Consider the following 16004-nt stretch of genomic DNA (forward strand, 5'->3'; position numbering starts at 1 on the left):
CTATGAGTCCTGACCTAAATCCTATTGAGCATCTTTGGAAAGAGCTGAAACATGCTGTCTGGAAAAGGCAACCTTCAAACACGAGACAACTAGAGCAGTTTGCTCTTGAGGAGTGGGCCAAAATACCTGTCGAGAGGTGCAGAAGTCTCATTGACAGTTACAGGAATCGTTTGATTGCAGTGATTGCCTCAAAAGGTTGTGCAACAAAATATTAAGTTAAGGGTACCTTCATTTCTGTCCAGGCCTATTTCATGAGTTTTTTTTTTTTTTTTAATTTTGTGGAAGCATGGTTGAAAAGCAATGTCTGACTTCCATTTGTTCATTTTAATAGATTTTTTATTTATTATTACTTTTGTCAGATTCAAGTTATTTCTGTCACCATTGTGGGTTTTTCTGTCATTAAACGAGGAGTAGCAACAATTTTGACCATGTGTGTAGTTGTCAATGCACATAGCTCATTACACATGGGGACAGAAAAGGGATTAAATCTGATTGTAAGGTACTACTTCTGTGTTAAAGAACATTGAAAACTGGCTTAGTACTCTCACTTGTGAATAATATAAAAAAAATGTAATTGATATAGGAAGAAGTTGGACCTGCAGACTCAGTGTTACTGGATTTATTGATCTGTGATATACTGCATTAAAAGCACCTTAATAACAGCACTGTTTTATTCTTCACTCACTGCAAAAAGGAGGATAGTTTAAAAGCCCTCTGTCATAATTTAGCAACTAAATAAAAATCATGAGACTAAGGCTTGTGTGTCACAGAAAATGCACTTCCTAGTTTGTGATGCACAAATGTACTATTTTTTAAGCAAAAAAAAAATCTGCAAAATACAAAAACTTAAACACAGCTATGTATGTCACAAAGGGTGTGTCATGTGAAAAAAAAGGTTTTGCACACTTTTAATAGTCCCATATTAGAGAAGAACACACTACCTAGATACTGCTGCTGTTTATCACCGGTTACCATCATTTTTCCCCAGCAGATAGGCTGAGGTCACTTGAACATGAATAAGGCTGTGGTTATAATAACCTCGTCAAAAAAAAAAAAGATTTTCTGTTTTTCCACTTTTTTTTCTACTTTTCTTCCAAGAGCCACAGTTTTTTTTCCATCCACATAGATATTTGAGAGCTTGTTTTTATCCAGACAAGTTGTACTTTGGAATGACACCATCTATTTTATCATGTCTTCTACTGGACAGTGGGAAAAAAATCTAAGTGCAGCAAAATAGCTAAAAAGCTTAATTCTGCAATTATTTTTGGGGCATTTTAATTTACAGGGTTCATTGTACTAGATAAATGACCTGGAAATATGATTTTCCAGGTCAGTATGATTACAGCGATCTTCATGCATCTAATTTTTTTAATTTTAAGTAGCACAAAATATTTCAGAAATTTGAAAAAAAAAAAAAATAAGAGAAAAAGTTGTTTAAACTGACGCCATTTACTGAGAGCCGTAACGTTTTACATTTTTTGAGAATGGAGCTGTGTGAGGGATTATTTTTTGAATCCTGATCCAGTGTTTTTATTGATACCATTCTAGGGTGGATACCATGCTTTGATCACCTCATATTGCATTCTTCTGCACTCTGGCGGCGACTGAAAAATGAAATTCAAGCACTCTGATTCTTTTTCTCGCTATGGCATTTACTGATCAAATTAATTCCTTTTATATTTTCATTGATTGTACTTTTATGTACATAGCAATACCAGATATCAGTACTTTAAATTTTTTTTATTTCTCAATTTTTAAGGGGGGGATCCAGGAAATTAGAGGACTTGTAGTATTGCAATTAACAGAGAAAATTATTGGCCGCAAATCAAATTTTTGGGGAAGATTCTGCAAAAGCAGGAGAACTTGAATTTGATCGATTCACTCATCTCAACTAGTAACACAATTACTGGGTTCAATAGCGGCAGCAGAGTGCTTTTTTTTTTTAACAAGATTACAGTAACTTGATGAGAAGTCTTGGACCACTCATCTATTCAAAACATTTGCAGTTTTTTTTTAGATTTTCGGGTCATCACTTGTAGACTGCTCCTTTTGATTCAATACATTTTCATTTGATTTTAAAACTAGTACCCAAGAGGTGATTGCAAAACATTGGTATTTGTTTTCTCTTGGGCATTTGTGGCTGAAGTGGATGTTCAGATAAGAGGATCAATACAACAGCTGACTATGTGAAAAATATATATGCCACCAAAGAAAACATCTCTTAGTTCTTGTAATTTATTCTAATCTGCCTAGCTCCCACCTAGTATTTATAAAAGAAGCTTTAGGAATTGCACAAATGCACCATAAGTGCACGTCACACTGAATGACATGTGAGCTCGTTTGACAGCCATTTTCTCCCTCTTTACATATTGCGTGCGGAGAAGATGGGACATTTTGGTACAGCGTGTTACTTGGCTGCGCATTACTGCCACATGATCACACCCCTAATTGGACCAATGATGTCAGCATTGGTATGCTTTTTGTAAATGTAATACATCAACATGGCAGAATTGGTGTTGACCTAGTTCCTCATCATTGGCAGTATAATGGTGACATACATTATTGGGTGGGAATAATGTGTGGTGTTGCAGGGTATGAAAACCAGAGTCCCCAATGCATAGAATAATGTGTGCACTGTAATGGTCATAATCATTCACTATTTATCCACTAATTACACATCAATAATTATGTCACGTTTAGAGTAGTTAACAAAGAAACCTCTGAAATGAGCCTGGTATACCGACATACTGTATTTCACATTGAAAGTTGTTGCGTGATAATTGATGAACTGAGCCGGGGAACAGCAGGCTGCTTGTTGTACGGGCATTACATAAAGCAAGCAGACAATTAGCTGTAAGTAAAGCAAAGCATGACAATTGAAACCACTGCATCCTCTACCCTGTCTCAGTGATACTGGGTGATATTACAGGGAACTTGAGGTTGAGACCACTGAAACATATGCTACATGTTGATGTATGTGGATAACCCATTTCCACATTATCAAGTAAGCCTGTAAGGGCAGGGTACTCTTCCATCTGTCTCCTTCCCCATAACCCAGCAGATTGTAAGTTTGTGAGGGCAGGGTCCTCTCCCCTCTGTCTCCTTCCCCAATACCCAGCAGATTGTAAGTCTGTAAGGGCAGGGTCCTCTCCCATCTGTCTCCTTCCCCAATAGTGTGTAGATTGTAAACCTGTGAGGGCATGGTCCTCTGCCCACTGCCTCCTTTCCCAATACTCTGTAGATTGTAAACCCATGAGGGCAGGGTCCTCTCCCCTCTGCCTCCTTTCCAAATACCCTGTAGAATGTAAACCTGTGAGGGCAGGGTCCTCTCCCCTCTGTCTCATTCCCCAATACCCAGCAGATTGTAAGCCTGTAAGGGCAGGGTCCTCTCCCCTCTGTCTCCTTCCCCAATAGTCTGTAGATTGTAAACCTGTGAGGGCAGGGTCCATTCCCTTCTGTCTCCTTCCCCAATAGTCTGTAGATTGTAAGCCTGTAAGGGCAGGGTCCTCTCCCCTCTGTCTCCTTCCCCAATAGTCTGTAGATTGTAAACCTGTGAGGGCAGGGTCCTCTCCCCTCTGTCTCCTTCCCCAATACCCAGCAGATTGTAAGCCTGTAAGGGCAGGGTCCTCTCCCCTCTGTCTCCTTCCCCAATAGTCTGTAGATTGTAAACCTGTGAGGGCAGGGTCCTCTCCCTTCTGTCTCCTTCCCCAATAGTCTGTAGATTGTAAGCCTGTAAGGGCAGGGTCCTCTCCCCTCTGTCTCCTTCCCCAATACCCAGCAGATTGTAAGCCTGTAAGGGCAGGGTCCTCTCCCCTCTGTCTCCTTCCCCAGTACCCTGTAGATTGTAAACCTGTGAGGGCAGGGTCCTCTTCCCTCTGCCTCCTTCCCAAATACCCTGTAAATTGTAAGCCCATGAGGGGGGGGGGCTGTCCCCTCTGTCTCCTTCCCCAATACCCAGCAGATTGTAAACCCATGAGAGCAGGATCCTCTACCCTCAGTCTACTTCTACGATACTCTGTAGATTGAAAGCCCCTCAGGGCAGGATTTTCTCCCTTCTGTGCTTTATAAATAAATAATAATAATGTATATGATTTCTGAGCAAAATTGTGTCCTTACCCAATACCCTGTAGGCTGTAAGCCCATGAGGCACAATACTTTTTCCTTTGTGTAAGCTCATGAGGGTAGGGTCTTCCCCCTCTGTCTCCTAACCCAATACCCCTCCTGCCCAAAACAATTCGGGGATGCAAATATGAGATCCGCATCAGTAAGTTAGAATAGAGCCCCTCCATACATCTCAGATGGGTGTCATTCAGCTGGCAGCTAAATTAGCCATCTCCTCCAGACATAGGCGCACTCGCGCATGTGTTTTCTAAGAGAGCCTCTTCTAGTCTCCGCTGGTGGAATCTTATCCCAAGAAGAACACAGGGATTGGCAGTCCAAAATTAGACATGTTGGATCCTTACTTTCACTGATAATCATCTGTCTCAGACCTCCATACACATTAGACTGTCAGGTGAAGCCGTCGCTATTGGCTTAAGTAAATCGAAATTGTATGGAGGAGGCTTAAAGTGTAACCGTCGTTTTAATTTTTATTCCATAAATCAATAGTACACAGGAAAATAAGCATCTTTGTAATATATCTAAATGTTTCTTTCTAAGCCAAAATTGATCAATCATTATCAAAATTCTGAATCCTGAGGTAAAAATCTATATTCATTGAAGACAGATTTTCCGTTACTGAGATAAGAGATGAGAGCTGCTACTGATAAGAGTCTATGTAGATAGGAGGAGGAGTAGGAGATAGAATCTTATCAGTAGTAACTGAGTACAGATTTTACCTCAGAATTGAGAATTTTGATAATAACTGTTCAATTCTGGCTGAGAAAGAAGCAGATTTCTCTAATCTCTATATATACGAGTAAATCTGAATGTGTGTGTGTGTGTGTATCACCAACCAATCACGAAGCAGGAGAGTGGGACATCAACCAATCACAAAGCAGCAGAGTGGGACGCGGTTGGACAGCAGAGGATCCGGCTGAGGACGGATACAGCAGGACAGTGCATGGAGAGCAGGGCTGTGAGGAGGACAGTCTTCAAGACAGGGGCCGAATAGTGCCGGCACCCACCCAGCCCTGTCCTGGCTCAGTCGGCGCTCCCCGTCACCAACTGCGCTATCCCCCCTCTCCCCTGCAGCTTCCTGGCCTAAATTTAGTCCCCGGCTTCAACTGCGGCCTACTACAGCGCTAGGCCACGCCCCCGCAGGCTGCCCAATCCTACGCGCTACAGCTCCGCTCTACCTCTGCCCACTCCGGCAAGCTCCTCCCACTCACGCTAGGCCACGCCCCACAGGCTGCCCAATCACATGCTCTGCAGCTCCACTCTAGCTCCGCCCACTCCACCCAGCTACGCCCACTCTGGCCAAACGAACAATCTGCGCACCTCTCTCTCCTGGTCCCAGCATCACCGCATGTGGTGCATGGAGAGCGGGGCTGTGGAGGAAGGAAGACAGCGGGGCTGTAGAGGATGAGAGCGGGAGAGCAGGGATTTGAAGGAGGAGAACGGGGCTGTGGATGGGGAGAGCAGGGCTGTGAAGGAAGAGAATGGGGCTGTGGATGGAGAGAGCGGGAGAGTAGGGCTGTGAAGGAAGAGAACAGGGCTCCGGCTGGGGAAAGCAGGGCTGTGAAGGAAGAGAACTGGGCTGTGGATGGGGAGAGCAGAGCAGTGAAGGAAGAGAATGGGACTGTGGACGGGGAGAGCAGGGCTGTGAAGGAAGAGAATGGGGCTGTGGACGGAGAGAGCGGGAGAGCAGGGCTGTGAAGGAAGAGAACAGGGCTCTGGACGGGGAGAGCAGGGCTGTGAAGGAAGAGAACGGGGCTGTGGATGGAGGGAGAGCAGGGCTGTGAAGGAAGAGAACAGGGCTGTGGACAGAGAGAGTGGGAGAGCAGGTCTGTGAAGGAAGAGAACGGGGCTGTAGACGGGGAGAGCAGGTCTGTGAAGGAAGAGAACGGGGCTGTGGACAGGGAGAGCAGGGCTATGAAGGAAGAGAATGGGACTGTGGATGGGGAGAGCAGGTCTGTGAAGGAAGAGAACGGGGCTGTAGACGGGGAGAGCAGGGCTGTGAAGGAAGAGAATGGGACTGTGGACGGGGAGAGCAGGTCTGTGAAGGAAGAGAACGGGGCTGTGGACGGGGAGAGCAGGGCTGTGAAGGAAGAGAACGGGGCTGTGGAGGGAGAGAGCGGGAGAGCAGGGCTGTGGATGAAGAGACCGGAGCTGTGGAAGAAGAGAGCGGGCCTGTGAGGGGACACCGGGACATGGATGTAGAACGTGGCTGCGGAGGAATAGAACGGGATGGCGGGTGGAGAGCGGGGATGTTAAGGAAGACAGCGGGACCCACAGTTGGGTACTATGCCCAGGCAATGCCGGGCTTTTCAGCTAGTAAGATATATTACAAAGATGCTTATTTTCATGTGTACAGTACTATTGATTTATGGAATAAAAATGAAAACGACAGTACTCTTTAAGGCTTGGTTCTTTAGAACTACAGATATTCACTGAAAATTAAACAACCTGTATAATAATCTGATGGCAATGACTCCCAGCATTAGGACTGCCCACCCAGTAAGCTTGTCTTCAATGGATGTAAAAAGTCAGATTCGTGGAATGTAGCATTAATGACCCAACTAAAGTCCCCCATCATGAATAGAGTTATCTTAAAACAATGCTATCTGCTAAAGCTATTCAAATTGGGCACGTCTTCTGTATGCCAAGTGCCAGGTAAGCAACATACATTTTGGAGGCATTCTGTGACATTTACAAATCTTCTACAAAAGCTCTTAGTTAACATAAATGCAGACCTGGAAGAAGAAAGAAGCCAGAGGCATTTTGAACAAAATAGGTGACAAATCTGAATGAAAGGTTCACCATTTGTATAAATGTCAAGCGGTTGGTGAATGGCCAATTCATATTCATATTCTGTCATTTGTATAATATGTAGTTTACTGTAGAGCAGCTTATAAAACATCTTGTAATCTCTGCTGGACATGTCTTGTAGATGTATATGTTTTTGTATGGACGCACTGGCAAAGATAATATTACACCACTTTACTGCAACATGCAACATGATGTTATGTTCATAAAATCAACATTTGCCATACTTGAGTGTAGGTGAATTGGATATCATGATGTTATAGTATAGTATTATAATAAAACATGTAGACTCATGAACATGGGGGAGCCTTGCCCCATAGGATTCCCGCAGCACTGTCTATGGGAGCTCGGCAACCTGTAATATAGTATAGATAGTGGTCTGTACTACATATTTATGGCTTTTTTACAGCAATAATTTTAGGGTAGAATAGTACTTCTACAACATAACAACCAGTGGCCTTGTCACTTTTTTACTCTCATGTGTACTTGAAACTAACACAAAAGACCCCCCCCATCTTCTTCAGCTTTCGTGTGTATAGCTCAGAGCACATTTTTTTTTACAAATGGCACATTGTGTGTTACGCTCCTATAACACCTTAACAAGGTCCGGACTGTGAAAATTTGCTGCACAAACTGACATGCTACGGGTTTAAAAAGTATCAATTTGATGTGTGTGCATGAGATTTGGTAAGACTTCATCTATTGCTCTGATAGGATAGGTAAAATATGGTGTATTGGCTTATTATGAGGCTTTAACCCAGGGTCTGCGAGAAAGAAAGCCTCTGTAAAAGACCATCCTCCAGTTCTGCTTCCCTGTGAGAGAAGTCTAGTTCCACTGTACTGTGTTTCATGCAAGCTGATCATCGTTCTTGAAAAAATTACCACTTTGGGTAGTTGTCTTATCGCTAGGAGGATGATTCATCAAAGTATTTTTGTGAGAAAATTCGTGTAGAACACTTGCAAAATGTTAGTGCGTTTTCGCACAAGTTTCAAGCAGCAACATGGGTAGAGTTATGGAAGAACGGGGTCGGGCCAAGCCTATGTCCATCCATAAAATTCATCATTAGTGTCTGCAACATTGGCAATAGTGCTGATGTTTCTTACACTAGAAATGAATGTTACTCTAGTTTGTGACTCGAGTAACATATCTGCCAAGGCGCACGCCGCTAATAAGATGTGCCGAATCCATTAAGCGGTATGCACCTCAAAATTTGATACCTCTTATTCTTCTACAGCCATCATTAAGACTGTCAAATGAACCGCAAAACTGAATGAATCAACTCCTAAGAGTGTGTTCACATTAGCCAATATTTCTGCATCAAAAGACTGCTGATTGGTTACTGTTTAGCGATCGGTGGTAGTTTGATAGCCTGTATGCGTTTTTTTGGTGTACATTGGTTAGACAATGGTTATGGTAAGGGTTAGGGTGAGTTAGGGTTAGTAGAGTCAGGGTTTAGGGTTAGGGTTAGGTTAAGGGCTAGGGGTTAGGGTTAGTTAGGGTTTAGGGTTATGGCTAGGGTTAGGGTTGGGGTTAGGGGTTAGGTTTAGGTTAAGGGTTAGGGTTAGTTAGGGTTTAGGGTTAGGAGTTAGGGTTAGTAGAGTCAGGGTTTAGGGTTAGGGTTAGTAGTACTAACCCTAACTAACCCTAACCCTAATAATTGTTATCTTGATTTTTTCGATGAGGACAATGTTGAAAAAAAACGCAAACGCACTAAAAACGCATACAAACGCATAAAAACGCTGCAGTTTTTTCCTGCATGCGCATAAAAATGCTTGAAAAAAACGCAGCGTTTGTATGCGCTTGTATGTGTTTTTTCCATGCTTTTTTTGCACAAAAAACGCGCAGCAAAAAAACGCAAGTGTGAAAGTAGCCTAAGACTTCATAATTATCGTGAAACGGGTGATCATTGGAGCTCTCTTTCTAATTCTAATGTGAGGTCCCAACACTTCCATCACAAGTTCCCTAAATCATCTGACAGAAGCCTGATCTATGTATTAAAAAAGAGCTGCATGTTGCCCTCAAAACACAATACTGTATCTTCTGCACACAAAAGAGAATAAGCTATGGATTAACCTTTTCTTCTCCAAGGATAGTTGTATGTTGCTGATAAGAGCCTAGATTGATGGACTTAACTTTGTAGATTATCCCTTTTAGATTTTGCACCTTGAGGATTAAATGAATATTGGACAGTTTGACCTTGAAATGTAATCATGTTTTCTTCTGGATTTATTGCTACATTGCTTATTGTTTGTTTTTTTTACTAAAGTGACCCAATGTCGACTCTTTGCCTGTGTAAAGTCTCTTTCTATTAATAACTGAGAAACAAATGATGCATCACTCCAGCCTTCAACTCGATGCTGTCCCTTCTCTCGCTACAGGTCACATACTGTAGATGCCAACAATCTTATTGCTGCTAAGAGCAAAGAATGATTGTCATTGTGCATGCAACTAGATTTTTCATATGCCTCTAGAACATTTCAAAATATTACCTCTCTGTTGGCATTTCCACATCCTGTTTTTTTCTTCATTGGATCCCTGACTTCCTATTACGACATTACGCGATATTTTATTTCTTTCTACATTATTTTTATTCGGATTGCAATATAACTTCATCTATGATCAGATTGACCATATTTCTCCTCCGCACACTTTGTAAACAATGCAGGTGATATCCAAACTCACTTTTTTATCATATTACATTCACTTTCTATTTTTTTTAATACAAAAATTCAATAAATTATATTTCTTGTAGAGAACAGGTCATATGTCTTTTGCAGAGGTGTACAAAGAAATCATGGCCCTACAGCAGAGGTCGAAATTGGGCACCCCCAAAAAAAATAATATCCAGAGGAATCACAAAAGAGCATATCTCATAACTTTGCAACCCTTACAAAGTCATTTTGCACCTACAGAAGCCACTTAGTGTTTCCACACAATAAGATACCCCTTTCATGACCCCCATAAAGTATGATACCAACAAAAGTGCACCACCAAACACAGTGTGATACCCCCACAGTGAATTTCCCCACAGTGCCCTTCACATGCACAGTATGATTACCCTACATAACTTCCCCACTGCAAACTACGATACCCCCTTTAAAGTGGCACTTTAAACAGCATCATTGGCCACTACATAGCCCTTCAACTAGTATAATGGCCCTCCAAACAGTATAATGGCCACCACGTAGCCCTCAAAACAGTACAATGGCCACCCACATAGCCCTTAAAACAATATAATAGCCCCTCAACATGGCCCTCCAAATAGTATAAAGGCACCAGATAGCCCTCCAAACAATAGAATGACCCCCACACAACCCTACAAATAGTATAATGGCCCCCATAATTTATTCAAAGATCTAAAAATAAAAATAACACACCTCTCCCTGTTCCCTCACTACCTCCAGCCTCCGCAACTTGTGGTCTGAAGGTCTTCACAGAGGGTGCAATGTAGTGACGTCATCACACCCACTGCCCTGACATATCAGAGCTCAGACACACAGGGAGAATGTTCTATCATTGCTTTCAACTATAATTGCATCAAGGATGTAGACACAATTGAAAGTGTGATGCCAAGCATGGAAGGGTGGGGAGGAATCCTGGTCCCCTTAACTCATGAGCCCCATAATGGCCAACGTGGTGTGCCCCCATTAATGGTAAGCAACTGGTCTTTTGCACGTATGAGAAGGTAACAGAAGAACTGTCCTTTCTCCATTCATCTTCTTACCACTAGCCATTTGCAAGTGTCTTTAAAGTAAAAAAATTCCAGTAGCTAATAACATGTCACTGAAAACTACCTCTGGTTAGTCAGTAATGAAGCCATGATGGGTGTTTTTCATCATGTTGCAAGTCACATTAGTAAATTGAAAATATTTTTTATATGATAACTAAGTCCTGCATATGTTTTCCAAATGTGTCATACCTTACACTAAAAGGTAAACTGACAGCAGGACAGATACTTATAAACTAATTACATGGCAGCATTTGTCTATTAATGATGATTACAGGAAACCCCATTGTGAAGCAAGTTCACAGTTTATATTGATTCTCACTTTTTGAAAAGATCTAAAGGAAAAGGATTTCCCTTAGGAAAGGGGAGAAGAGGAGCGCTATAAGTGTAGTAAATAGGTAAAAGATTAGTCAGGTGAAAAATATACAATATGCTCACCTGGTAATGTTGTGCAAACTGATGCAAAATGCTAGGTATCCAACAAGTTTGGAAAGGTGAAAGTTCAGCTCCAGCTGCTTAAAATTCTTCTTTATTAAATCAGTTTAAAATAGACACATCATGAGTCTCTCCATATAACCATACCAGGTTAGAATGAGAATCTCGTTCTAACCTGGTATAGTTATATAGAGAGACTCATGATGTGTCTATTTTAAACTGATTTAATAAAGAAGAATTTTAAGCAGCTGGAGCTGAACTTTCTCCTTTCCTAATTGTTGACGTCGGTCTGTACGGAGCTCCGTGTTACTGCTTCTGCTTACTGGTGAGCTGGCTTCCTTTTCGTTCATCATCCAACAAGTTTCTCCAAGTTTCATCGGTGAAAAGCAGTAAAGGAAATCCAGGATACTCCTGGATTTCCTTAATTGCTTTTTTAAAAAATCGTTCTCTGCGTATTAAAATTACTTGGCCTAGTCTAAAAAGTGTTTGCCCCATCTCCCTATAGTGTGACCACTGAGTCATGCCCTAGATCACTGATCCGCCTTTATACTCCCTGGGAACAAAGAATGTCTGAGAGAGTTCAAGGAAGTGTGTAGTCTGACCACAAGCATCTGGCACGTAGGCAGAGTTCCTCGGTACATGCCCATACCTGCGGTGCTCACAACCAGCCGTTGGATTCAAAGTTCCAGAAGAAGAGGGTATGGGTGGATCAAGGATCCCAGTCCAGTCTATGCCTCAATGGGATTGCTATTGGGAAATGGAGCAGGACTGGTCTGCTCGTAGAAGACACCACTTAAACTATTCCAAGCTATTTGAATATGTGGAGAACGATTTTTGAAAAGCTGAGAATTATGAAGTTGGACCGCACATTGTAAACCTAATAACCATTAAAAGACAAATGCAACTATACTAGTCATTTATAAGTGTTGAGCTGGTGACAGCTTCCTTTTAAAGAACTTATTCATGCTTTTAAATCTGATGGCCTATCATTAGAATAGGCCATCAATACTAGACTGGTGTGGGTTTGAATTTAGCAACAATCTGGACTTCAATGAGCACATGAGCATGCAGGCTGGCTTGTACTTGTCTGTATCGCATAAGGTATTGCAAGAGATACAGTGGGGCAAAAAAGTATTTAGTCAGTCAGCAATAGTGCAAGTTCCACCACTTAAAAAGATGAGAGGCGTCTGTAATTTACATCATAGGTAGACCTCAACTATGGGAGACAAACTGAGAAAAAAAAATCCAGAAAATCACATTGTCTGTTTTTTTTTCATTTTATTTGCATATTAAGGAGGAAAATAAGTATTTGGTCAGAAACAAGCAATCAAGATTTCTGGCTCTCACAGACCTGTAACTTCTTCTTTAAGAGTCTCCTCTTTCCTCCACTCATTACCTGTAGTAATGGCACCTGTTTAAACTTGTTATCAGTATAAAAAGACACCTGTGCACACCCTCAAACAGTCTGACTCCAAACTCCACTATGGTGAAGACCAAAGAGCTGTCAAAGGACACCAGAAACAAAATTGTAGCCCTGCACCAGGCTGGGAAGACTGAATCTGCAATAGCCAACCAGCTTGGAGTGAAGAAATCAACTGTGGGAGCAATAATTAGAAAATGGAAGACATACAAGACCACTGATAATCTCCCTCGATCTGGTGCTCCACGCAAAATCCCACCCCGTGGAGTCAGAATGATCACAAGAACGGTGAGCAAAAATCCCAGAACCACGCGGGGGGACCTAGTGAATGAACTGCAGAGAGCTGGGACCAATGTAACAAGGCCTACCATAAGTAACACACTACGCCACCATGGACTCAGATCCTGCAGTGCCAGACGTGTCCCACTGCTTAAGCCTGTACATGTCCGGGCCCGTCTGAAGTTTGCTAGAGAGCATTTGGATGATCCAGAGGAGTTTTGGGAGAATGTCCTATGGTCTGATGAAACCAAACTGGAACTGTTTGGTAGAAACACAACTTGTCGTGTTTGGAGGAAAAAGAATACTGAGTTGCATCCATCAAACACCATACCTACTGTAAAGCATGGTGGTGGAAACATCATGCTTTGGGGCTGTTTCTCTGCAAAGGGGCCAGGACGACTGATCCGGGTACATGAAAGAATGAATGGGGCCATGTATCGTGAGATTTTGAGTGCAAACCTCCTTCCATCAGCAAGGGCATTGAAGATGAAACGTGGCTGGGTCTTTCAACATGACAATGATCCAAGGCACACCGCCAGGGCAACGAAGGAGTGGCTTCGTAAGAAGCATTTCAAGGTCCTGGAGTGGCCTAGCCAGTCTCCAAATCTCAACCCTATAGAAAACCTTTGGAGGGAGTTGAAAGTCCGTGTTGCCAAGCGAAAAGCCAAAAACATCACTGCTCTAGAGGAGATCTGCATGGAGGAATGGGCCAACATACCAACAACAGTGTGTGGCAACCTTGTGAAGACTTACAGAAAACGTTTGACCTCTGTCATTGCCAACAAAGGATATATCACAAAGTATTGAGATAAAATTTTGTTTCTGACCAAATACTTATTTTCCACCATAATATGCAAATAAAATGAAAAAAAAAACAGACAATGTGATTTTCTGGATTTTTGTTTCTCAGTTTGTCTCCCATAGTTGAGGTCTACCTATGATGTAAATTACAGACGCCTCTCATCTTTTTAAGAGGTGAAACTTGCACTATTGCTGACTGACTAAATACTTTTTTGCCCCACTGTATAAGCAAGAGATATAAGATATTGCAATGATGTATTTAAGTGAGTGAACCGATACATGCAAATTGCTTCTTCAGAGTGGAAGAGAACCTGAACTTTAGTGTTACCTATTGGAAGTAGCAATCCTAAAAGTCAATATCGACCCTTTAATGAGCCTTGTTACATGACTTAGGATAAAAGTCCAAACCAGAATCTCAATTTGCAGACAGGGTGTTTCAGGATGTTGCCCCTCATCAGTACAAAATATGACATCTGATTAGGCTGGGAGAGAGGATTAAGACTGGGATCTAAGGGGTAATGTTTCTCCTTCTAGAGAGTGATATACCAGGCTTGGCATGTTAAATTGAGAAGACTTACAGTGGGAATGGAAAGTATTCACACCCCTTTAAATTTTTCACTCGTTCTTTCATTGCAGCCATTTGGTAAATTCAAAAAAGTTCTTTTTTTTCTCATTAATGTATACTCTGCACCCCATCTTGACTAAAAAAAACAGAAATGTAGTAATTTTTGCAAATTTGTTAAAAAAGAAAAACTGAAATATCACAAGGGCATAAGTATTCAGACCCTTTGCTGAGTATGGAGTAAAAGCATCCTTTTGAGCTAGTACAGCCATGAGTCTTCTTGGGAATGATGCCACAAGTTTTTCACACCTGGATTTGGGGATCCTCTGCCATTCTTCCATGGAGATCCTCTCCAGTTTCGTCAGGTTGGATCGTGAACGTTGGTGGACAGCCATTTTCAGGTCTCTCCAAGGATACTCAATTGGGTTTAGGTCAGGGCTCTGGCTGGGCCAGTCAAGAATGGTCAGAGGATTGTTCTGAAGCCACTCCTTTGTTATTTTAGCTGTGTGCTTAGGGTTATTGTCTTGGAAGGTGAAACTTCGGCCAAGTCTGAGGTGCAGAGTGTACATTAATAAGAAAAAAATTAACTTGTTTGAATTTACCAAATGACTGCAATAAAACTAAGAGTGAAAAATGTAAAGGGGTCTGAATACTTTCCTTACCTACTGTATATGCCATGCATACTCCTCTGGGATATGAAATCTGCAAATTACCTTCTCAGAGAGGAAGAGGATTTGAACACTAGTGTCCCATATTGGAAGTTACTAGAGTACTAGAGTTCAAGTTCTCTTCCACTCTGAATAGGCATTGTGCATATTTAATTTCCCAGAGGAGCATGCATGGGTATAAGTCTCCTCACTCTGACATACCAAGCCTGGCATGTGACTCTCACCTAGCCAAATCAGATATCATACTTCGCTTTGACGAGGGGGTAGTATCCCAAAACACTGTCTGCAAATTGTGTCTGGTTTGACTTTTACCTAAGGGCATGTGCACACGTTCAGGAATTGGTAGCTCTTTGGATGCAGCATATGTCCTCTGCATCCAAAGTGCTGCCAGTTATTGAACTCAGGTGAATTGAACCGTGCGGATTCACTGCGTCCAATACATTGTATGGGCAATGTTTTTTTGGTGGAGGCTTGCGTCTCCGCAAGATATATAGACATGCTGCGATCTGGAGTGACGTGCTGCATGTCTTTCTCCGCGGGTGATCTGTGGGCCTCTGTGCATTCACAGTGGGCATGGGGTTTCTTGAAATCCTATCCACTATGCTGTAATATCTAGACAGTGCATGATGGACACAGCTCAAGTACGCAGCGTCCAACCCGCAGCATTTACTGATCGTGTGCACATACCCTAAGTCAGGGCCGGACTGACCATCGGGCACTTCTGGCAAATGCCAGAAGGGCCAGTGCCTGTAGTGGGCTGCTTGATCCGTTCCTGCTTCCAGGGCCCTGCATGCAAATGCGGGGTCCCCCTCCTGCAATGATGCCACATGGATACAGGCAGCACCGGCAGCTGAGGTCACAGGAGGGGAGGAGTCAGGGGTCACAAGATAAGGAGCTTCCGTGTGTGCATGCAGGACTCTGCCATGCTGGTTGTCATGGTGCACTGCTGGATGCGAGTAAGTTTCTGTGTGGGGTCAGGAGGGGTTTACAGGGTGGATGTAGCAGAGCCATGTGTACAAGGTGTACGGAGCGGAGCCATGTTTACAAAGTGTACGGAGCTGAGCCGTGTGTGTACGAGGTGACGTGAGCGGAGTCGCGTTTGTACGAGGTGTACGGAGCGGAGCCACGCGTGTATGAGGTGTACGGAGTGGAGCCGCGCGTGTACGAGGTGTACGGAGCTGAGC

At 42.7% G+C, this 16004-nt stretch overlaps 1 protein-coding gene across 4 annotated transcripts in view; it reads right to left on the reverse strand.

Annotated features, from left to right (window-relative positions):
* The window catches only part of ADGRB2 (adhesion G protein-coupled receptor B2), a 682656-nt gene that overhangs the window by 138021 nt on the left and 528631 nt on the right, over nucleotides 1-16004 (reverse strand). The window lies entirely within an intron of this gene.

This window comes from Dendrobates tinctorius, unplaced genomic scaffold, assembly GCF_039654945.1.
Source record: "Dendrobates tinctorius isolate UK_male_01 unplaced genomic scaffold, ASM3965494v1 ptg000183l, whole genome shotgun sequence".
Taxonomy (NCBI): Eukaryota; Metazoa; Chordata; class Amphibia; order Anura; family Dendrobatidae; genus Dendrobates; species Dendrobates tinctorius.